Below are 26,542 nucleotides of genomic sequence, written 5' to 3' on the forward strand. Positions count from 1 at the left end.
GAGAAGGACTCTGCTGTTCCTTTACCCATTCGGCTAGTGGGTTTCGGCTGTGCTTTTCGTTAAATTGAAACGTCATTTGTAAAAAGCATGCATTTTTTTTCTTCTTTCTTGATCTGACTTTCATCATTGTCCACTAACTTGAGTTATACTTTGTAGTTCTATCCAGGTGCTCACCATTTTATGAATGCTACAAAGATATCTGGCACTTTCATGATCTACGAAAAGTTTCATCATTATTTTAGTAATAAATTAAAATCACTGCAAATACAGCTGCTAGAGCGATTGTAAAATGTTGCCAAAAACATTGATAGAAGCTTCTAAAGAGGGCATTTGTCCAGTTAAAAAAAAACACTGTTTGAACTTTTTTGCGGCGTGTGAATGCTCAGGCACATTTGCTGTGTCCAAACAGCATTTTATGGCATCTGTGCATTTTGTTATGCCATTTTTCAGAAACATTGGTCTTAACAGTAAGTCTTTCCTTCTTCACTCAAGGGCAGCAGCATACGAGATGCTAGATGGATTCCTGAACTAACACCCCAGGCCTTTTGAGTGATTGTTGGGTAACTTCTGTGAATCCTCCCTGAATTGTACTGAATGGTCAGGACCTACAGACTTAAATGTGATTCTTTCAACAGTCTCACTGATCCTTATCCCTTGCATTTCTTTCTTCAATCACTGGCATTTTGGCTCAGTCCTGTTTCTCCACTCTTGACTTCCCCTTGCTTCCCCATCACTCTTTATTTATTGATACTCCAACACCTTTGCAGTACGCTGACAACCCCCCCCCAATATATTCCCCACACTGAATGAACTCCTAACAAAATCTGCAGGCAATCTGCAGGCATTCAATCTTTCACCTCTTGCTAATGGAGCCCAGATATGCCTTTAATGTAACATTGTTCATCGCAGGATATTTCTATTTGAGAACACTCCTTTACACAGCAAACACTGACTTTTGACTCGATCTCAAGGAATAGGGAACACCTTCTGGCCTCAGCACTATTCTTGCCATCATCTCACACCAATCATGTTCTTTCTGTAAGGGCCAGCGGGTGGCGTCCTTTTCTGACAACTCACTGGCGACCACCCATCACACATTATAAAACTCCTTCACTCTCTCTAGAATTCATCCTTGTTACTGTTAACCCCCATTTAAAGTGCCCACCAGGTTCTAGAGTAATTTTTTGATGACCTCAACAGTATCCTTAACCAACTGTGCTCCTAGTCTCCATTCCTCTTCACCAAATTAAAATATTGAAACCAAAACACAATTTTTCCGCTATTCTTATGTGATAACTCTCCCAGAAACTCGCATTCCTTTGCCATTCGCTGACGTGGCAACACTCTAGACCCTTTAATTCTCTCTAACTTACTCAGCCAATCTTTACTAACTTTTGAGGAATGATTGACAGCGTTTGTTAAGTGCCCACCACCCGACTAGATCTTGTGGTGCTAGACGTAAAAATGTCTAACTAAACATTTGCTTTATACATCGACAGAGATGGAGAGCTAATGATACGGTGTTTCATATACCTAATGACGAGGTGTTCCATATAAGAAGGGCCTGTATTGAGCTAGCACACTCTCTTTTAGTGAGAAGTTTGAATTTCAGTACCATAAAAATTGCTTTTTCCTTTGCTCCAGAGATTGCACCCTGGGAAATGTGAAGCGACTAAATGTACCAGATAGGCTGGGTATAAATTGTGCAGATGTTTAAACTATAACCACACACTTTTAAAACAGATCATGCTGAAATTGGTAAGTTAATGATGTAACTTCCTCCGAGAAGCCAATTATGATCCTGTTCAAGCAAGTAATGGCTCCTACAGTAGCATTCTATGCTCTTTGTAGATGTTGTAGAAGGTGCTTTGCAAGTCCACAGTAATTGACACTTTAGTAGTTTAACCGGGGACTTATTGCTGCCCGAACCACAAGAGTGTGATTTTTCTCCAAGTGTATGTTGGCCCTTTAAGGTGAGCACATCTGTTTTTGGTAACTGAATTTACATATAGGGCCAGTGCAGACACATCCTCATCAGACTAACCCCATATACACCCTTTGCTCTAGCTCCCACCCAACACTAAAACCCTGATTAGGCGTGGCTCAGAATTACAAGTTGGGTGGTAGTTACCATATCTGGTAATTACCAGATGCATTAAATATCTCACCCTTTGTTAAATATTGGCATATCAAACCTGTTGGAATTTAATAGGGAAAAAATGTACGGGTTTATTGCACCAAACTCCATGTAATTCTTCAGAAACTCACACTAGGTGCTGGTTATCACACCCAACAAATAGCGTACCACCGGGCATTATTATTTATCTGGTGCAATAAAAACTACCTGGATTCTCAATCAAGGCCTAAAGTTACCAGCCTAAAGGGATAATATGTTCTCACCCTATGTATTCCTTGAGTCCACAATGAACTTACTTCATCTCATAAGTCAGGTAGTTTTGTAAAATTAAATTACCCTTTATTCACACTAGGAGGTGCTCCTGACTATGCAGAACCTAAACACCCTTGCTCCACCCTAAATGAATGAAAAGCAGTGTATAACCTGGACACAAACAAATTGCTCTGACGTAATCAAAGTGCTTGCCTAAACTGCAACATTACTACTCTTCCCTTTCTTGCATCACAATTACTCTTTCTAGTCTCTTTCCAATGCCTTCTCCAAAAACTTCCACTATTTTAGGATCTCTCCCTCAACTTTATAACAGCTACTAAAAACTACTTATTAATCTCTTTATCAAAGAGGTTTGTATGACTGTTTAAAAGAACAGCAGTGTTGCCTCTCTATCTAAATGTCAAGAACATAATCTGCTGAACCAGGCTTTTGTAATAAGTTTTATCAAGTGCCTTGTCTACCCTTTCTAGCTAAAATCCTGGAAAGCTATGTGAACAAACAATTGAACTATGATGTAACAATGTCCTCGAATGATTCTGTTTGAGCTTCAAAACTGGCTGGAGTACTGAAAGCCCCACCATAAAAATGATTGATGATGGCCAGAACATACCTGGAATGCACCTTGTCCCTTAAGATATCAAAGCTGTAACCTCTTTACCAGCTTTTAGGATTACTCACAAAGCACCTCACCTTAATCTAAAGCATTTCCAACAGGGACAGACCTTACTCATACACCGTCCCCACCCTTATCGTTCATGAAAATCTGCTAAATGTTATTAGTGTTTATACTGATATACTGTCTGCCCTGTCACCCATCACCATTTAGTATCTTCCTCTTCGAAATAGGTCGATCACTTAAATTGCCATCTGTCCTTTGTACTTCGGTTCTTCTCTTGTTTGAAATCAGCTCACGCATTCGCTCATCTATGCCAGTGAAAATAAATGAATTCATCAATGAAAATCTCCTGGATGTTAAAGATGTCACCTGCCTGAATACCTACAAAATAAACTTCGAATATAATTTACTTGAACTCAAAGCCCTTCTGTCTCCACATATCTTCCCATACCCCTTCTGTTGTACAAATAAATGTGTAGTGACTGTGGTGAGAAAGATACCAATGGGAGGTATGTGCACATGTGCCATTGGGGGATGTTTCCCAGCAGGCCAACGCGTTTCCATCATTTTGACTGAGATGAGTCACAAGTAAAATAATACAAGTTTATTTCATTCAAAGAGCTACTGGGTTGTGGAGAAAGAACACACAGGAGCTCCTTCACACTAGCTGTATCTGTAAACCAACCACTTCCCATAGTTCCAGCATCACTTACTTCATGGTATTCCATCATAGAATGTTTAATTAGGCCTGATCAGATACGTATTAACAGGCCTACGGTACACATGGAGTATTACCCATCTTCCTTTCTTCCAAAACAAAAACCAAACAAAAAAATCACAGGTAAAAAAGGAAAAAATGCGGGACCAGGTGGACATAACAGGAATGGAGAAATATATAACCAAAAGTAGTAAATAGTAGAAAAACTAGACATTTTTTACAACAGAATGCATAACACAAGAATACGATGCAAAACCTATTTGTGTCAATGATGGATCTAGCACCTTTACATAGACAGCTCAAATCAAATCAAAAATAACTTTATTCGATTTTGTTTCATAAAAACCATAAAAGCACAATAAATAGAATAAAATATACCAGACATATTCATATGATCAGTATACTACAAAATCCTTCTTAAGCCAAATTCATTGTTAAAAATAAGAAGCTGGGTATGTTATTTATACAGGAATGATGAGCTCATTTAGTAAGAGAATTAATGCATTGTATTCCTATATCTGATAGCAGTTTTTAAAAAGGTCGATACAGCAAACATAATCAGTTCATTCTCTAACATTTGTAACCTCAAAAATGCCGTTCTACGTTGTCGAAGTTCCCACTTCTTTAAAATGGGTATTAAAAATCTTTTCCTGGGAAGATCATAGAATTTACAGAAGAGTATACAGTGTAGCATAGGTTGGATAGAAACATCACCGCATGGACATGGTAGGAGATTTTTAGACCATGAATTTAGCTCTGGAAAAGTAATCATTCTAAAAAAGGATCCACCACTGACACGAGTCAACAACATGCGTGAGTAACATCCTTGAACCTGTATCAGATAAGGCTGGATACCCTTACAGCTCATAATAAAAACGCGAATGCGAAACCTACTCGGCTTAACAAAGTTCTTGCATTTTTACGTGGTCTGTTTCCATCTTTGGATGAGTCATCAGCAACTTGACCACCATTTCTCTTCAAATAGCTTGGATCAACAACTATTCTTCCACTAGCCATATGTTGACTCTTGGTCTTGTGACACATTTCCTCCACCACTCCTTCATAATTTTCTGGTATTTCTTTCCAACCTTTACTATGTTAGCCAGATTCCACCAATGATCACCACTAAGCTTAATGGTGTTCCCACAAATGTTTTCCACTCTAACCGGTTTGCAAAATTTACTTTTTCCGTTCTGTACATCAACAGACGATTTTACACAGACCCAGTCACCAATCTTAACCTGAACAAGTTTGTCACTCTTTTTATTGTCATACTACATCTTTTGTTTCTCTTGAGAAACTTCAACATTTCCTTTTACCAATTCCATCAATCGCTCAACATTAGATTTGCCTTTTATCCACTTTGACATCCACACAGGACGTAAACTGGTATTTGATTTCCTTCCCTTAAGAAGTTCAAAGGGGAAAAATGTGTTAGTGGGGTGAGATGTGGTCCTGTAAAACCATAACAAACTGCGCACAGCCTTCATCACATCAACATTAGAAAATGTAGCCCATCTGACACATTCCTCCACCACTCTGTTCATCCTCTCTACAAGCCCATTTGTTTCAGGGTGATGCAAAGAACTCTTAAGATGTTTGACTCCGCACTCCTGAAGAAAACTCTGCATCTCCTTACACTCAAATTGTGTACTATTATCAGACACAAGGTACTCAGGAAAACCTGCCCTTACAAACATTTTTCTAAGAAATGTTACAATGGTGTTAGTGTTGGGATCTTTGACCTTCTTTAATTCTGGTCACTTAGAGCAGTAGTCAATCAGAACCACTATAAATCTCGACTCACCTGTTGAAGCATCATATGTTTCTATAATATATTTGCCTAGTTTAACCTATGGACCATCAGGACACTCTTAAGGCATAAAGGGAGGAGAAGACACTTCAGTCATTTGTCTGCAGATTTACAAATTACACAATTTTCCACCACTTTGTCAACCTCAGTATCCATACGTGGCCACCTAAAAAAACTCACAAATACGTCTCTTAGTAAGGGGCGTCTCAAGATGACCCTTGTGAGCCTTAGCAATGATGCTTCTTCTCATTGCATTTGGAGGAATTAACCTATCTGATGTTAATACCAGACCATCCTCAACAGAAATCTCGTCCCTCACGTTACAAAATGGCTGTAATAATGATGAGAGAACTTTCTCCCTGGGCCAACCTTTCTTAACTATGTCTATGATTTGCTGCAAAACTTGATGTCCTGACATAACTTCCTTCCATGCTTCCTTCAAACATACCTTCAATACAGGAATTACAAGAGACACCACCAGGCAATACTCAAAGTCTTCTTCCAACAAATCAGACAATTGCATGTTTCCATCACCTTCCTCCTCACTTTTACATGGAAAGCAGAAAAGAAAATCTACTCTACAATTCCTACCCCCAGGAATGTGTAATCTCAAAATTATATAGCATATGTTTGGAAGATAGCCTCAGTACTCATTACTACTTCCACCACCTAGAATGTTTACCAAAAGTTTGTGATTGGTTTGTAGTTTGAAATGCCTTCCCCACACATACGTACAGAATTTCTCAATTGCCCTGCCACATGCAAGCAATTATTTCTCAATCACCGAGCATTGCAATTCTGCCTCCCTCAGCACCCTTGAAGTTAAAGCTATAGTGAGTTCCTTGCTTCCATCAAACTATGTAAGAGTGGCACCAAGACCCACCCGGTTAGAATCGATGGTTATACAACAAGCCATATCACACTTCTCACACCAAACAAATGTTGTTCCTTTATTTAGAAGATCACTATTGGGTCTTACTTTGGAAACAAAATGTGGAATAAAGCGCGAATAAAATTTGCACATCCCTAAAAAATATTTGACTCCGGCCTTATCAGAGGGAGGAGGAGCACCAACTATGGATTCAACTAACCCCAGTCTAAGACTCAGACCATCCTTAGAGATAACATTTCCCAGATATTCCACCTCATTACAAAGAATTTACATTTTTCTTTTTTAAAAACCACACCTAGATCTTCACAAATACCCAAAGCATGTTCCAGAATAACATTGTGTTCATCAACATTCTTCGTATAGACTACCACATCATCCTGGTATGCCAGGACTCATTCAAAGTTCTTCAAAAGATTATACATGACCCTTTAGAACACAAAGGCCACAAAAGCCAGGTCAAACGGCATCCTGCAGTACTGGTAAACACTAGGAAATAAATGCTGTCAAATGTCTGAGAGGCCTGCTGATGCGTGCTAGCCAGATCAAGTTCTGAAAAAATGGTGGCACTTGCAGTACACGTAAATAAATCAGACAGTTTAGGTAATGGATGGGAATCTACCCAAATTCTGTATTAAGTGATCTAAGATCCACACAAACTCGTAATTGGCCACACCTTTTGCGTGACACAACCAATGGGGAAAGCCAAAGAGAGGATTCAACTGACTCATTGATCCCCTTTTCACACAGGCTTCAAAGTTCTTTTTCTTTATCCAATATATTAATGAATGTTACATCATCATAGCCACAGGTCATTTCCATCATTCACATATTTTACACACAGAAGTTATCATTATGCTTGTCCCCACCTATCACGGTTCCAGATTATTTGGACCTGTGTCTTTTAGATACTCGTCCTTCTAAGTTCTTTTTCAAGATAATTTCTAACACTGAAAGCCCACCTCCTCACTTTGTGCTTTACCGGAATAGCCCCTCCTTTCATTCTGATTTTGTGTTTGAATCTGTGAGAAGTTGACCTGGTTAATGCTGTCCTCTAATTAAAGTGGGCACCCTGTACCAGTCCGTGCAACCCTTAGGGTGATTTAAGAGGTTAAATATAACCTTAGAAAGCTATCCAAATGGTAGCTGTGGAGAGTAGCCTTCAGGCTTAGTCTTGAAGGAATGTTAAGCTGTTTGTTTTACCAGTATGTAACCTTATAGTATTGGTTAAATGAAAGGAGAACCACACAGTAGTTATAAAAATATGTATTTATTGATATAACACTCTTTAAGTATGACACATTACCCTCTACACGAGGATACTCACAAAGCACACAAACCTGTAGCCCAGAAACAATAGTAAATAGCACTAATACACAGTGGGCTCCAGGGGGAGACCAAACCATATACTAAAATAGTGGTATAAGAACCACAACTCGAGTCAAGACAGTGTCTAGAGCATGTAGAATTGCTGGGACTCCAAGGAACCATCCAAGGTGAGTAAGTAGGGACCCCACGGAGGCACAGGTGCAGTTTGGGAAGACGGCCGCATGCTACGTACAGTTCTATGGGAGAGTCGCGGTTCAAGTTTTAAACTTTCAACCGCTTCTCTAGCTCACGCCGGGACACTCTCTGGAGCAGCTGTGCACGCTACAAATTTAAAAAATAAAGAAATTCAAATAAATAAAAATAAAAGTTTAAGGACCATTCTAAGTGGACTTCGAAGAAACCCAGTGGAAGTTAGGAGGTTGGAGAGACACCCTACCCATGGACACTGTAGTACCAGAGCTACCCATCCCAGGGAAGCCGGGTGCATAGGTCTGAAGTGGCGTCGGAAACCGCAGTTGATCTCTATGGAGGACGTCGAAGAAGAGCCACTGCTGGTAAGAAGAAAAGTGTCCATTGGAATCCAAAGGTGGATTCTTGGTGAAGAGTTCCAGAAAGCAGAGGGGAAAGAGTCTGGGTCACTCAGGAGACAAATGTGCACCGATGTTGGGTGCTTCAGGTGCGTTTAGCGGAGTTCTTGACTCTGCAGCCCCCGGTACCAGGAGACGTCGAGGATGACCAGGAGACGGATATGAGCTGTCCCACGAAGGATGTCGAGTACTGAGGGGTTGGTGTCCAGCTGGAGCACCAACAAGCCTTGGCAACGGCAACCCACGCAGAAGGTCAAAGAAGGTTACAGTTCGGACCAGCAAAGTCCAGGAGACTCACCAAACACAGGGGAGTCAGGGCAGGCCTGGAGCAAACTGGGGATTTTAAGGAAAGCAAAGTTGACCTTCAAGAGGACCCACAGACCGGAGGCACTTAAGTCATGAGGGTAACCTCGAGCAGTTTCGCAAAGCAACATCCCACAAAGCACTTGGTGTGAGGAGTCCGGAGTTCTTTGGTGGAAATGGTGCTGGAGGTTGGGGCTACTCAGAGCTCAGTGCACTTATTTTGGAAATGCCAACAAGCATATGCACTTGCAAAAGTATCCGGTGCACAGGGGTACGGGTAATGCAGCCCCCACGAGGGATTCTGACCTCAAACTTGGTGAGAGGGCAGCTCGGACCTTGAGGGACTTGTAAACCCACCGCCTGTGTTGCTGGAGCCTTCGGAGTCCGTAGGAGCTCAGGAACAGCAGACCGATCAGTTGAGATGTGGTGCCTGGGGCTGCAGGGAAGTGACTCCTTCAATCCAAGGGAGGTGTCTTCAGTTGTTCTTGATGCTCCACAGGTCCTACACGGAGTCTGTATGGTGCACGGGCACAGACAATGCTTTGGACAGGGAGAGGGAGACTAAGTCGGGCCCAAACAAAGTCCAGCGTGTGCAGATGGTCGAAGGTCAGTGGTTTCTTGATCAGAATCTTGTATACATTGAATCTAGGGTCCTACAGCCAGATAAGTCCTTTTGTACCCACGGGAAAGGGTTGAACAAATTCAAGGGACCCTCCCAGGGGAGGGTCTGGACAGTGGGGAGGTGACTCCCATGTGCTTTGTCCAGATTCGTGCCAGAGCAGGAGCCAACGGTTCCCAGTACTGGTTTGAACTGGACTATGCACAGGAACACCAAATGTGCCCCTCATGCAGACTTTCGGTAGCTGGCAAGCGCACCCACCCAGGCCTAAAACACTCAATCCTGCCTGGGAGGTGGTCACATCTTCCTGTGACAGGATGCCTATTGTTCTGCCTTCCCCTGCTCGACCTTGGCTCAGCAGCAGGAGGGCAGAAACGTGTCTCTGGTCAGCAGCAACCATTTTGGTCTGCCTGGGACTAGAAATCTGGTACTGGGAACACCAGGGACCTCAAAAAGCTTGTTTCTGATGGGTGGAATCTTGCCTCCCACACCGGTTACCGGTGTGGGGATATGACTCTGCAAAGTTTGACACCAAACTCAATAGGGTTACTGTAGTGGTGTAGTCCCATGCTTAGAGGTGACATAGTAGACGCAGCCATGTAGTGTCTTTTAAGGTTATTTATTAAGTCCATAAGATGTGTAGTAACAGCCCCACCAGGAGCAACCTGCTAGCTGCTTAGCCCATCTTCCAACTGTCAACACTCGCACCAGGGTCCCAAGCATTCCACTCATGTCAATCACACCAACATTCCACAGAGAACACTCACACTGGCTGAGCAGCTAGGAACAAGGTAAAAGGGAACATTATCACATAACACGAGGATACTACATTATCTTCTCCCTTTTAAATTGAAAAACTAATAAAACCATACTAAAATGATAACTATTATACACAGCAATGTACAAATGAAGACAATAGTCCATAACTCTGGGATGCATGGTAAAACCAGATCACGAGAGGGAACACAGACCAAACGAAGGAGGAAAGAATAATGAAAAGATACAAACGAACTATCACCATCCTCCTCCTTTAAAATAGAAACAAAAAGTAAGGTTGAGCGCGTACAGCTCGCAGACACAGTGAGACACCACATGAAAAGACATGTGAACAAATGTGATAAGAGGAAAGGGAATAACGCACCCCAGAACTCTAACACTATGGGTATAACACACCCCAGAACTCTAACACTGTGGTTGGCAGCACCCAAGAAAGAACTCCTCATATAAGGAACCAGACCATAGTAACTGTGGGGAAGGGACCGTAACCCAACACACCAATCCTCATGTAAGGGACACAAGCGAAAATGGGACTGGGGCCCATAACGTAAGTTGTGTAAATGAGACAGAAACCCATTAAGCCATCCCTCTAGACAGGGTAGAATGACCAATAAAACCTCCCTCATGTAAGGGTAAAGCACATTTAAAATACTTCAAACAACATGCGTTGTATGGGACTAACACCCATAAAGACAAGTGCTGCACAAGAAGACTATACAACACGACCAACGTGCAGCACAAGGTAAACACAGAGTGTCCCCACAGTGATGCGCGGGGCGACTTACTCACAACAACAACTCCTGAAGCGCAAGGCGACTTACACAGAACAACACGTGATGCTCAGGGCGACTTACACACAAGACAGAGAGACGGGAGGCGCAGGGCGACTTACACACAAAACGATAACATAGAGTAAAATGTGTAAATGGGGCTAACACCCAAAAACACACATCCTATGTAGAAATGTACCGCAAAACACGTAAATGGGGCTACACCCCATAACCCAACCTACTGTAAGGGTCAACATCATAAGTGTAATGTGACTACCACCCACTGTAATACAAATGACACCTAAGCGTAAAGAGGCATACACTGTAGCATCACAAAACTGTACCACAGCTTCAACTTTAAGTCATACAAATTCATTTTCTATTCCCATGGAAATATAAACTTGTAGCCCCTCGCCGGTGAGCGACCTCTCACCCGAGTAGTGCCACTATAGCCACACTCATGACAGGTTGACACCATCACATGTATTACATGTCGCAGACAACGAAAGTAAGTCCACTGTCATCATTTGGAGAAAGAAAACAGTATCTCCAAAACACTGCAGTTCTACCAAGATGTTCCACTGCTATATGATGCCGCAATCAAGTTCCTTTAAAGTGTGTGCCCAATATGGAATTCAGCCTCCACTCTAAGATGGAGAATAAAAAACAAGGTAGTCCTGGTCGAATTTTCTTTCAGACAACTTACAATTCACAAAGACTGACAACCTCAGAAACTGCTGCACTTGTGTCAAAACAAGGAGCTTAGTGGCTGCCCCATGACTGTGCACTCTCATGGGTGGCTTAATACATGCTTCAGCCCATGCGAGGCCTCCGGTGTACCTATGCCCTGGGTACATGGGTACCAAATACTAGGGACTGACAAGGGTACCCCGGTATCCAATCTGGAGTGTACATAAGTACATAACATAACAGTTTAGGGAGTATGCAGATTGACTGGGATCCTGATTAGCAGGATCCCAGTCAGACTAGTCAAAAACAGTATCACATGAAGCAAAAAGTGGGGGTAACCATAAGAAGCAGATCCTACTTTCCTACAGAATCCATAAATTCTACCTAGATTTTCTCCAAACACAATAGGAAATGTCTAGCTCCACTCACGTGCCACATGCCACATCCTCACAGTCAATCACCAGTACTTGCTCTTTGGCCCTCGGTCTACGGATCATGCCAAATAACCCTTGATGGAACCAGCCTAAAATATTTAGGCCTTTAGCTGCTACATATATTTTGCCTTTGAGCCTCCTCCCTTTGAATTCCACAGCATCCCCAATAAAGCCTTTTAACTCTATCCTCCGTCCCTCATATGAGACTGGATAACGGTCATAAGGAAATAACGATTTATCACCCCACATTTCAGTGAAAAGGGAATGAGTGATCATGGTGATTCTGGCTCCCGAATCAACTGAGAGCTTCAGCACTTTGTCTCCGATACGACTGCCTTGAAATCTACACACATGCTTGGATTATCCCTTAATGGTTCTTTTCCCTCATCACCAATAGCTAGGACAAGATCTTGCATTCCCACACCATCACCATCAGAATCATGATCCGAATACCCTACAGAAGCAACAGGCCTTTTAGTGTACTTCCTCTTCAAGCAAATATTGGCAGTAACCAACTTTTTTTTACAAAAGTTACACGTTACATTCATGGAATTGATGGATTTCCACACCTAAAGCAAAACTTTGCATTCAACTGATGAGTATTTCTGTACTTCATATTCTTATGTGCCCCAACTTCTTGCTATAGATAGTTGGCTGGTGAGATTTCAATACTTTTACCGCATTCACTGCTTAGGTGGGATGTCATCCAGTTCTCTTACTGAATTTGATGATATCTCAATACTTTTAGACACTTCTAATTTCATTGTCTTTGCAGTGACACACAAACTGCCTCCTAATTAGCTGATCAGTAAAATTCTCACATTGGCATTCTGCAATTTGCACAAGAAACAAATATTTGCATTTACATCTTCCTCAGCTACTTGTTTCCTTTTAAAAAATGTGTACCGAAATACCATTAAGCTAGTCTGCTTATCAAAATGCAATTTGAGTTTTTTTGCAGCTGCAAAAAACTCGTCATTGTCTTCATTTTCCTTCTGTGGCAACTCAGGTAAGTGTATGTTAACTGATCTAAAACCTTATGAGTGTAGGAGTAAACACTTCTTTCTCCCGGCCCTAATCCTGGTAGCTCCAGTGGCACCTAAATAGGTCTCAAAAGCATCAAACCTGCCCCCCCCCTCGCCGGCAGCTCACCTGGTGTATCCAAAAATGAGGGAGGAGGAGCAACCGATTGCAAAATAACAACAGTGAATACTGTAGATAAAACACACACTGTCCATACAACTGTATAAACCCCAGATAAAACACTCCTTGAGAACAATGCTCCACTGCAACATTAATACATGAAATCTAGAATAAACATTTTTACATGTGGAGAATGTATTTGTATTTTTATAATATTTGAAATGTTTATTAAGAGATATTCATGCGCAGAGATTCACAGATAAAAATCAGTGTATGAATATTTTGATTTTTAAACAACAAGTGTAAATAGGAGGATTGACAAAGGAGGCCTTCTGTTTTTGTTTTACATCTTAATATAAGATTGATCACTGAAAGTTTTTTATGAAATATTTATTTGGAATATTGACATTGAGTCTGTGGTTCTGTATATAAATATCAAATATGGTGATTCAGCGTTACATGAATATAAAAGGATTTTTTTTAATAAAGGAGGAGACCTCTTTTGCAAAATACAGGTTTTAGGCATTTTGAGTATGTATGTATGAATGTGAAAATAGAAGAACAAAAGGGGTGTTTAACAAGATTGATTGAATCAGCACGAGGGGGACAATAGTTTATTTTCTTGGTTATTTGAACTCAGTTCCCTTTATTCTTTTGAAAGGTTACTCTCATTTAGTTTTAAAGTTCTAAGAAATCCCCACACTATGGCATACTTCAACAAAAGTTGTCAAATCAAATCAAAAATTGCTTTATTCGATTTTTGTTTAAAAAGCATACAATTTTTAAAATTACAATTATAATTTAACAAGCTACATACATTTAAAAAGCAACATATTATCTACAAATTAATAGGATTTGCTAACCCTCCGATTATGATTATCTAAATAGATTTCATGGTATTCACAGGCCTAATATTAACAGTTCTTGTGTTACGTCAAAGGGTTAAATTGAAAGAAATTACTATACTTAAAACTGCTTTGCGGTAAAACAAAACGATTAAAAGCAGGAATGCTACGCTCAATTGGTAAGCAAATTCTATGACCCAGCTCAGTATTATATTCAACGTTTTGTTTGGGGGGGGGGATATATGAGTTGCTTGGATAAAAATCGTGCAAATCCCAGGTTGTTATGGGGCCATCACCTTCTTGGGGCTGCCATGACTGGAGATAGGGAACAACTTGTCTGCTCCTAAATCTAATTAGAACCAAGTCGCCACTAATATCTTTTCGAAGGGGACCCAGCCAGCCCACTCTCCTCGCGCTGATTATCCTGCCATCAAGGTCATAAGGTAAGGGTCTCTTTTTCGATAGCCAAACTTGACTTTGTTTAGCAGGTCGGTGGGTCTCTCAGATTTTCCATGTTTCAATGGGGGGACCCCCGAGAGGATGGACACAAATGGAGCGGCCTCTGGGGGAAGATTAATACAGGGTATCTTAATACATTCTAAACTGGGGGCAACATTGTGATCTATAACAGGTATGGGTGGTGCCTTAGGAACATATGGAGGCACAGAAGTAGGGACTGGTACTTGAGTTGGGGGAACTTTGTTTTGCATGGTTTGTTTGGGCGTATTGGGAAAAGCAGTAGGGGGCGAACAGTTAGATGTTACAGTATAGGAAGATTGTGCCAGATAGGATTTAACAGTTTCCTCAATCCCCGTCAGTCTATCCCCCAAGGTGTTAATTTTATCGATCAGGGGATGGATAGTGGTTTTGATCAGTTGTTCGATCATGGCCAGTAAAGCCAATTGGGAAGAGGATGCTGGATCGTATAGTTTTTTACCCACCTCTGGGGTTGACAAAGCAGTGACAACAGAGAAGTTTATATTGGGAGACGCGTTTTGTAATTTTGGTGTTTTGGTTTGGGACCCATTTACTCCAACCCCGTCGAGTTTCCTTTTAGCAGATGTGACCTGAACGGGAATTGTGCTTTGTGGAATGGCTTTTATGGGTGTAGGTAAAGGCCCCTGTATGCTTACGCTGCGGGTTAGCGGACTAGTGTTTGTTGCTGGGTGGGGTGATGTCACAAAGGTATACCTGATATTACACATACTATTTAATTCGTCTAACCAGGGGAGATTAGACGCTGTAATGATTGTTTTTGGAAAAGGTTCCATAGTAGTTGGAGTGTCTATGAGCTGTCCTGTAATAATTATATCAATAGTACTATACAATCATTAGTACTGAAATGTCAATTTCATGCCCGTCTTATAAACCTAAGCCATGAATCCAGCCCAAAAGGGTAAGTTTGTGACCACTCCCTTGGGGGTCTATATAACAGTTTCTAGGCGGATGTAATAGTCAATGGAATAGTCAATCCGTGGCTTTACCTCCTTTTTAGAGGCCAAGGGGGGGTGGCCCGTCCCGTCCTCCTATGGCCTCCGAGGGCCACAGAGGGCCCGCCCTTTGCCCGGGCTTAGCCCGCGCGCGGTCCCGCGACGCGGGTGTTATGACCCTTTTTGTGCGCCTCCTGGCGCGGAAATGACGTGCTGCGGCTTCCGGTGCCGCTAGGGCGTCTGGGAGTTGTGGTCCGTAATTGCCCCCCCCTCCGCACTGCGGCCGCTGGTGGCTGTGGGCTGCGGCGGCGGGAGGGAGGAGGACAGGAGCAAGTTCGAGTTATGGTCTGGCGCAAAAAGAACCCCGGACAGAGTTTGCCCCCAAGCTGCAGGTAAGTTCCCCACTCCACGGAGGTTGTGACACTTTTTGTGCGCCTCCTGGCGCAGAAATGACGTGCTGCGGCTTCCGGTGCCGCTAGGGCGTCTGGGAGTTGTGGTCCGTAATTGCCCCCCCCCTCCGCACTGCGGCCGCTGGTGGCTGTGGGCTGCGGCGGCGGGAGGGAGGAGGAGGACAGGAGCAAGTTTGAGTTATGGTCTGGCGCATTGCTTGCAATGCAACAAGTGCACAGCTTGGCGATTTCCTTTCGGGAGCGCACGGCGCCATATGGTGGCGCCATATGGTCGCACGCTCCCGAAAGGAATTCGCCCATGCCTCCTCCCCCTGCTGCCACTTTCACAGCCGCGTAGCTTTGCTGCCGTGTGGCCAATGCTTGTTTTTTTTGGGATTGCGCTAGTTTTTTGCGTAGGTCAGATATGTTGTCTGTAGAGGTTGTGTGAGCGCATCACCACATTGTCATTGACATGGCTATGCACAGAAACACCCGCTGGGCGAGTCTCCTGAGGGAGTGGGTCATGGTGGGGTTCACCTTTCGAATGTACTCCCAGTTCTGAGAGCACTTCCCTCGTCATGTTTCATTGGATGCCGGCTCCTGTCACTCATACCACTCCTGCTGCACTCCAATAATCCCTCACTTAGGCTGCCAGTCGTTGATGGTAAGTTTCTGTGTTCAACCACCATGTATATCACACCCCTCGCCTGCCGCTAGATAAAATATAATCTCTCCACGGGCGTCCTTCAAATGGCAGTCGTCCCTGGATTTGGATAATCCATGACCTCCATTGGTCAGTAGGGTTTGTCAGCTGCAGTTCAGGCAGGCCAAAATTAATATCTACCAACTTCTCACAGGGTCTCCGAACTTGTGACGTTTGCACCCATAAAGGGAGGTTAGGACCCGCTGGATATATATATATATATATATATTTATAACTGTATATATATATATATATATATTTCTTTTTTTTTGTTGTTTTTTCTCCGGGGAGCAGGCCCTGATGAGCCCAAGGGAGATTGGAACAGGATACCACCTTTAACTGAAAATATTGCACAGGATATATATATATATATATATATATTCACTGAAAAAACCATAGGTTATAGACCATATATAGTTAGGAATTAGCATTTAAAAAACCTTATTTTACTCACACAAAACCATTGAAATTCCATATATAGTTAGTTGCACTAACTATATATCGCGCACCTGCAATCCACTGCTGATGATGTCACATATTACATCATTCATGACATGGTCAGTGACATCACTGATGACATCACTGATGACATCTCAAATGACATCACTGATGACATCACTGATGACATCTCATTTGACATCAATGACCACATCACTGATGATATCATTCATGTGACAATACAATGCATCTCCTCACATTTTAATATAACCTCTGTTTCACCCAGTGTTAAATACAGAATATAATTTTTGAAACCATTGACACACCAATACTAGTTACTACATACGCACTCACTGATTCCTACGTCTACACACACCTTCACTCATTCACCCATACTATCATTCATACATACAATCACTCATCTTTACAACACTATCATATGCACTCATACACCTATACAGACACTCACAGTCTGCCACTCATCCATGGAGTTACTCACACACCTAGTCAGTCCTGTAAAGAATCAATGACACTTCCATTTTCTTGTCTATACAGTTAAACATAGAGCACCTTACATTTTCAAACATATACTAACACATACTTACCTTGTTATACAATCATTGATACAAGTACACATTGATCTGCACAGAGTCACACACCTCCCAGCCAGCCACACACACACTCAGTCTCCCATACAAATACTTGGACAATCAATCAGTAACCCATATAGTTAATCATATAGCTACTGATCAAAACATGCAGCAGTTTACAGAACAACAGACATAATGATGCACAAATTAAGACACTTTAGTCACTAACCCATGCACTCAGTGAGACACATTTAATCACTCACTCATGCATTCAGTCATGCACCTACTAAATCCTTTGTCCAGACACTTATACTTCCACTCATTCTTCAATATGTAAGACACATTTTAACTTTACAGAAACATACAGTCACTGGATGTTGTCATCAGTGATGTCATCAGTGATGTCATTTGAGATGTCATCAGTGATGTCATCAGTGATGTCACTGACCATGTCATGAATGATGTAATATGTGACATCATCAGCAGTGGATTGCAGGTGCGCGATATATAGTTAGTGCAACTAACTATATATGGAATTTCAATGGTTTTGTGTGAGTAAAATAAGGTTTTTTAAATGCTAATTCCTAACTATATATGGTCTATAACCTATGGTTTTTTCAGTGAATTTTCAAGGTTTTGTAAATGCTAATTCCTAACTATATATGGTCTATAACCTATGGTTTTTTCAGTGAATTTCAATGGTTTTTTAATAGCAAATATCATAAGCTGTCGAATGTCAAGTACGTGGTAAGTGAAAACATTTTCGTGTTTATGCACACTGATCTGCTTTGAATGGTGCCCCCCCCCCCTCATTTCTATTAGGAGTACTCTCTCTTTGCAGATAGTGAAAGGTAGTTAACGCAGGTCTTTGCCCCCATTGTAATCCGTCGTGCCTGCTTCTCTCTCCATTTGATTCATTGTTATCCAAGTATTTACTGTTTTAGAATTAGTTCTCTTTGGTTCATTCTCTATTTACAAACAAACACAGAGTCGCAATACTCTGTTTAGTCTTTGCAGATAACGAAAAATCGTGTAAAAAAAAAAGAAAAGGAATCGAGCAAAATCAGTAGGCCACTAATGGGATCTCTTTTTGACCTCGCTAAAATAGAAACATTAGGAACAACCCCTCATGACAAATACAAAACTAGTGAGATGAACTGAACTCCACACAATGATGGCTGCAAAACAGCTCTGCTCCGCCACCCACCCCGCCCAAAATAACGATAAAGAACGGCTGCCATGATTGGTTGCGGAATGACCACGACGGAGCTACGAAATGGTGCTGCTCTCATGCTAACCCCAGCTTCAGTCTGAAACATCCAGAAACACTGTAGACTACCAATTCGATCAGTTCCGGTAGCGCCCCAATGTAACCCGGTAGAGAAGAACTAGCCCTCCCCTCTTTGACTGATGGTTCTTGTTGCCTGTCCCTTCTGTTGTCATTTAACAGAACTATTTAGCCTGCTGAAAGGGGTTGTGTTCCGACCGCTGGTTGGTGGAGACATTTTGACTATATTCTGTACCTGCGTTGTCGCGTAATGCGTCATATGACGCGCCGCGTTAGCGCATCCGGAAGTCATCCGGGGCGCGCAGCGCGTAACGTAAGCATAACAAGTCATGTGACTTGTTAATAAAACTTTTCATTGGTTCATTTTACTTTTCTTATTGTAATGATGAAAGGCTTGATCATATGACCTAAAAATTACGCTTTTCATTACTTCCGAACATTATTTTTTCTTAAATATATGTTATAATGTTCCAGGCTAATGTACTTTCCCGGAAATTTTACAACTGTCCTGCAAGTAAAATATATTCTTTTTTCGAGAAAAAGAGCGTTTCTTCGTCCCATGACGGAGCCGTTGAGCAAAAGAGGGTCGACCTGCTGTCTTAGTCGCCGATACGCCTGAATATGAGATTCTTATCGATCACTTTATGTTGCAGGAATAGAAAACACAACAGCCCTTGACCATTTATCTTTACTGCGTTCCTTCGTATTATACCTTTTACCCTTCATGTAATTGGTCTGCTTTATTTCACTTGCCTTTTAATGATTCTAAAACAGTGACTATTATTAAAAACTTTACCAATGTATATACTACTACCATGTTTTCTTTTAAAAACCTTTATTGTGAAAATTTCATTATACAAATACGAGCCTATAACCACGTGGGCCGGCCACGGAGCAAACTGTAATCGTATATGATAAATAGACATTTACACTGTAGAGGAACGTAACGGGCGGGCCATTAGGTTGCAAGAACTAAGGTGTCTAACAGTTACGGAATCGGTGGACGTACATTTTATAATTAAAATACGACAGGGCCAGTTACAATAAAATTATCTAGATATACATTTGCGGGCAAGTACCATGGGTGACGTTAATTCGAACTTTCAACAGTACAGTAATCAATAACACATCAGAACTTAATATCAATAGGGATGTCGAAATATTCAATCAATTCTCGTCCCCGCCCGCCATGTGCTTCAAAACTGCATACGTATCTCGTGATTTCAAGGTTCTGCAACCAGTACACAACAAGGAGTTACGAGTCCCATTTATTCTGGCGCCATTTTGGGCGAGGACGGGCAGGTCCAGGATATAGTCAAAATGTCTCTACCAACCATCGACTATGATGATGTTCATATGCTGTATTTATTAGAGTAACACTCAGATGTCCACATGAAATAAATTTGCCACAATCTAAACATGTCATTTTAATCTTTCCAAATTTCTTCTAAATATTTGGGACCGTTTCCCTTGCCTCTGAAGCTCTCAGTGCCACTTCTTTGATGAATGTACTAGCAGGTCAGGGGTTCTCCTCCAAATCTCTCTTTTATGCAGCACTATAATTAATTGTTGCCACCTCTCCATATGACGATGCATGGTATAGTTACCACAACTATATTTTTTTTCGGTTCCTCTAGAGAGTTCATCGTGGCAGATGAAGCGTGTAACGTACCGGGCATTTACCTTTTTTTGCATGTACAGGAAAGGAAAAAAAAATCGAGCGTCCGAGTTCTAAGGTGTCCCAGGGCCATTTTAGTGGACCAGGCCCAAATCCAAAGAACAGGCCGCCATTTTGAGAGTCCTGTTGCAGCCGCCTGTCGCTGTAGCATCAAGAGCAGCCGAAACTCAGCTGAATGGCAACTGAAACGGTAAAGGGGCGCCCCACTACAGCAGACGAGCCAGGCCCAAATCCAAAGAACTGCTGTCTCACAGGCTAATGGGGCGACCCACGCCGAGTTTCAGCATTGTAGGATGACCACACAAGTACAGCAACTTGCTAGACATCACCTCGGTGCCATCCGGATCTCGGCGCCCCACTGCAGATGAAGTGCCTCTCAACTATGAAACCACCACGGTGACATCCGGATCTTGGCGCGTTGTGCTGCCTTCGGCCTATTCGCACATCGGTCCGCTACTGACGCCATCTCACAGGCTAATGGGGCGACCCACGCCGAGTTTCAGCATTGTAGGATGACCACACCAGTACAGCAACTTGCTAGACATCACCTCGGTGCCATCCGGATCTCGGCGCCCCACTGCAGATGAAGTGCCTCTCAACTATGAAACCACCACGGTGACATCCGGATCTTGGCGCGTTGTGCTGCCTTCGGCCTATTCGCACATCGGTCCGCTACTGACGCCATCTCACAGGCTAATGGGGCGACCCACGCCGAGTTTCAGCATTGTAGAATAACCACACCAGTACAGCAACTTGCTAGACATCACCTCGGTGCCATCCGGATCTCGGCGCCCCACTGCAGATGAAGTGCCTCTCAACTATGAAACCACCACGGTGACATCCGGATCTTGGCGCGTTGTGCTGCCTTCGGCCTATTCGCACATCGGTCCGCTACTGACGCCATCTCACAGGCTAATGGGGCGACCCACGCCGAGTTTCAGCATTGTAGGATGACCACACCAGTACAGCAACTTGCTAGACATCACCTCGGTGCCATCCGGATCTCGGCGCCCCACTGCAGATGAAGTGCCTCTCAACTATGAAACCACCACGGTGACATCCGGATCTTGGCGCGTTGTGCTGCCTTCGGCCTATTCGCACATCGGTCCGCTACTGACGCCATCTCACAGGCTAATGGGGCGACCCACGCCGAGTTTCAGCATTGTAGGATGACCACACCAGTACAGCAACTTGCTAGACATCACCTCGGTGCCATCCGGATCTCGGCGCCCCACTGCAGATGAAGTGCCTCTCAACTATGAAACCACCACGGTGACATCCGGATCTTGGCGCGTTGTGCTGCCTTCGGCCTATTCGCACATCGGTCCGCTACTGACGCCATCTCACAGGCTAATGGGGTGACCCACGCCGAGTTTCAGCATTGTAGGATGACCACACCAACTTGCTAGACATCACCTCAGTGCCATCCGAATCTTGGCATCTCAACGCCTAGTGGTATCTTCCATACAAAAAATATTGTTACGCTGCCTTTGGCCCCATTCGCACATCAGTCCGCAACTTAGACATCACCTCGGTGCCATCCGGATCTTGGCATCTCAGCGCCTTGTGGTGTCAGTCAGAAAATATTGTTGTGCTGCCTTCGGCCTATTCGCACATCGGTCCGCTACTGACGCCATCTCACAGGCCAACGGGGCGCCCCACGCCGACTTTCAGCATTGTAGGATGGCCACACCAGTACCACAACTTGCAAGACACCACCTCGGTGCCATCCGGATCTTGGCATCTCAGCGCCTTGTGGTCTCTTCTACACCGGAAATATAGTAGAAAATATTGTTGCGCTGCCTTTGGCCCCATTCACACATCAGTCCGCTACTGACACCATCTCACAGGCCAACGGGGCGCCCCACGCCGACTTTCAACATTGTAGGATGGCCACAGAAGTGCGACAACTTACTAGACACCACCTCGGTGCCATCCGGATCTTGGCGCGTTGTGCTGCCTTCGGCCTATTCGCACATCGGTCCGCTACTGACGCAAACTCACAGGCCAACGGGGCGCCCCACGCCGACTTTCAGCATTGTAGGATGGCCACACCAGTGCGGCAACTTCCTACACACCACCTCGGTGCCATCCGGATCTTGGCGCGTAGTGAAGCTGCAGCAGCTGCAAATAAGCTTCAGACAGTGTTACAACCGCTGCTCAGAACTCTCAACTATGACACCACCTCGATGCCATCCGGATCTTGGCGCGTTGTATTGCCTTCGGCCTATTCGCACATCGGTCCGCTACTGACGCCGCCTCACGTGCCAACGTATTTTCTCCGCATTTTATACCCTATGCCGCATAACAGGTCATGTGACTTGTTTATAAAACTTTTCATTGGTTCATTTTACTTTTGGTTTCCTAATGATGGAAGGCTTGATCATATGACCTAAAAACAACACTTTTCATTGGATGAAAACTTTTTTTTTCCCCCAAACGATGAAAGCCCCACCTTGTTTCTGGATGTTTCAGACTGAAGCTGGCGTCACCATGAGAGCACCACCATCTCGTAGCTCCGTCGTGGTCATTCCGCGAGCAATCATGGCAGCCGCTCCCCACCAGAAGCCTGCAGGAGTCGGGGCCCCCAAAACTTTTGATGAATTCTCAAGGCGGAGGGGACGCTTTCGAGAATGGGGTCCAAGACCTAGCAGACAAGCGTCCGATTTCCAAGGTGTCCCAGGGCCATTTCAGTGGACCAGGCCCAAAAAGGAAACAGCCTGCCGCCATTTTGAGAGTCCTGTGACAGCCGCCTATCGCTGCACCGCAAGAGTGGGCGCAACTCAGCTGAATGGCGGATTTTGACACAGTGGACCAAAAGCGGACGGAATGGCAACTGAAACGGTAAAGGGGCGCCCCACTACAACACACGAGACTCCACCTGGAGAGGCCCGTTCACGCCGCCTCCCCCGGGGCGCTCCACGCCGTTATTCGGAGCAGCATTGTAGGATACCAAAACCAGTGCGGCAACTTACTGGACATCACCTTGGTGCCATCGTTCTGCTGCCTTGGAACTATTCGCACAACAGTTTGCTACTGATGACCCACCCCCCGCGACGCCCCACGCCGTTATTTGCTGGGTGGCAACTTACTAGACATCACTTTTGTGTCATCTAGATTTCGGCGCGTTCTGCTGCCTTGGAACTATTCGCACAACAGTTTGCTACTGATCACCCACCCCCCGCGACGCCCCACGCCGGAAATCTGGACGTTGTGCTGCGTTGGGACTATTCGCACAGCCGACCGCTACTTCGTTGTTTTTCTCTAAAAATGTTTATATGTTATTACTATTTTTGTTTTCTTGTATATATTTATAAATTATTAAAGTTTTATAATCTTACTACTTTGTCGGAGTGCTATATATTTTTAATGTGACACATAATTGTAAAAACTTTGATGTACAAAGAGTCATCCCTGGAATCTTCCGCTTCACGCTCGGTCCCCTCCCCAATCACAATACAGAATGGTTTTCAGATAATAGCAACGCTTCTGCTGTGACGGATCTCATCGAGTGTGGGCCTTGATCTACTATAACTCCTTTGAAGACGGGTGATTCTTTACAGCTGTGGCCATAAACTACATCTGCAGGGCTAGCTGATAGCCTAGGACCGGCCTGGACAATCGGACACAGAGGAAAAGGAGTGTCAGAGGGTGCGGTAGTGAATAGGGCGAAAGGGAGGTGTCGGGCGGGCACAGGGTGTGATTCTCAGGGAAGAACAGCGCAGATGGGGGGAGGTTTATTACCCATGCATAAAACAGAGAGCGGGGGTGACCACTGCCTGGGGGAGATGCTTGCGAGGGTGGGGAGCCATGCTAAGGATCGACAGCGTTCACAGAGTGGATCTGGTCAAGGCATCTAAAATGGCTGCCGTGCACGACAAAAGTGTGGCATTTGAAAAAAGACAAGATGGCGCACACAATGTTTTTCAACAATTCCTGATTTCCTTCGAATCGAACGTTAACAGACGTTGGGGCATATTACCAAAGTTAAGCGATATTTATCCCTAACGATGCATTGCAAAGATTTTTTTACCGTCAGAAATTATCGCAGATAAACCTTGCTATTATCAAGGTTTATCGCAAATACGATAAAAAACGAGCGCAATGCATTAATGTCGCTGAAAACTCCGCGATATTCATGCATTACCGAGCTAATGCTCTTAGCCATGTTATCCACCTCCCATTGGATAACATGGCTAAGAACTGCTCAGGGCAGCTGTTACTTTTTGGAGATATTCGCGCTTATCTCGAATATTTCCAAAAGTTGATAATAGGAGATAGCGATGTTAGCGACTGTTTCCAGTCGCTAACATCTTGGCATGCCCACTTTGCATGTCATTAGTGATAAATATCACTCACATGCAAAGTGGGACCCAAGATGGTCGCTATCTCCTACTAGCCGTCGCTAACTGGTGTTAGCAACAGCTAGGTAATACACATATAATTTTATCTCCGCGAAGCGGAGCGCTGTTACAGATATATATCTTGTTTTTGAACGTTAATTTCTCAAAATGCACTGAAGCACATATATTGAGACATAGCAAAGGCACATCGGGCTACCAGTCCCTAATATTTTACCAAGTTTCGTGCAAATCCATTCAGCCGTTCGATTATTATTATTATTATTTTTTTTTGCCCCGCGGGGCCCTTTTAAAACCTCCACATCAAACCTAGGGGGTCAGCGAGGATCTACTATGCCCCCTTATGGTCATCAGCCGTTCGATTATTATTATTATTTTTTTTTTTGCCCCGCGGGGCCCTTTTAAAACCTCCACATCAAACCTAGGGGGTCAGCGAGGATCTACTATGCCCCCTTATGGTCATTTGCCCCTTCGCTTTGGCCTCCTCTTGTCTCTCGATCCTACCGAGAGACAAGATGGCGGCCGCTACGTACTGTTTGGAATGTTTACAGACACCGGAGAGCCAATCAGCTTCGCTTCGCAAAGCTCCGTAACGCGAAAAGTACGCGAAGCGGTGCGCTGTTACAGATATATATCTTTTTTTGAACGTTAATTTCTCAAAATCCACTGAAGCACATATATTGAGACCTAGCAAAGGCACATCGGGCTACCAGTCCCTACAATTTTGCCAAGTTTCGTGCAAATCCATTCAGCCGTTCGATTATTATTATTATTATTTTTTTTTGCCCCGCGGGGCCCTTTTAAAACCTCCACATCAAACCTAGGGGGTCAGCGAGGATCTACTATGCCCCCTTATAGTTATTTCCCCCTTTGTTTTGACCTCCTCTTGTCTCTCGATCCTACCGAGAGACAAGATGGCGGCCGCTACGGACTGTTTGGAATGTTGACAGACGCCGGAGAACCAATCAGCTTCGCTTCACAAAGCTCCGTTGCGCGAACAGTCCGCGAACCAGAGCGCTAACCGGTCCGCTGTTACAGATATATATCTTTTTTTAAACGTTAATTTCTCAAAATCCACTGGAGCACATATATTGAGACCTACAAAAGGCACATCGGGCTACCAGTCCCTACAATTTTGCCAAGTTTCGTGCAAATCCATTCAGCCGTTCGGGCTAAAAGTGAGGCCAACCGCCCTATGGAAAACTCAATGTTAAAAACACGTTTTGGGACCCCCCTTTTTTCTCGGCCCCCACTGGACGAACCCCCCCCAAATTTTCAAGGGCTGCTCAGAAACAAAATGTGCCATTTTCCTGAAAATTTCAGCCGATTCCGTCCACAAACGCCAAAGTTATTAGACATAGAATTTTCAAAAAACCCATAGAGAAAAAATCCTAACTATATATACCTACTGGCGACCGCCAGTAGGTAATATATATATATATATATATATATCCATATCCATATCCATATATCCTACTGGCGGTCGCCAGTAGGTATATATAGTTAGGACCTAGTTTCCAAAGGAAATCTGCAACATTCTATTGGGAATAACTTTGGCGCCGGTTGAGGAATTTGCGTGTAATTTTCCCAAATTTAGGCCAGCTCCGCTCCGCTCCTTTCCTGGAAGTTTTGGGGGGATTCGTTATGCGGGGGCTGAGAAAAAAAGGGGGGTCCCAAAACGTGTTTTCCCCATGTTATTTTCCATAGGACGTTCAGACACGG

At 43.6% G+C, this 26,542-nt stretch overlaps 1 protein-coding gene across 2 annotated transcripts in view; it reads left to right on the top strand.

The window, feature by feature from the left end:
* The window catches only part of TTC27 (tetratricopeptide repeat domain 27), a 1,731,040-nt gene that overhangs the window by 1,363,561 nt on the left and 340,937 nt on the right, over positions 1 to 26,542 (top strand). The gene's annotated exons all lie outside the window — the stretch shown is intronic.

The sequence above is a fragment of the Lissotriton helveticus genome, chromosome 6, assembly GCF_964261635.1.
Source record: "Lissotriton helveticus chromosome 6, aLisHel1.1, whole genome shotgun sequence".
NCBI lineage: Eukaryota > Metazoa > Chordata > Amphibia > Caudata > Salamandridae > Lissotriton > Lissotriton helveticus.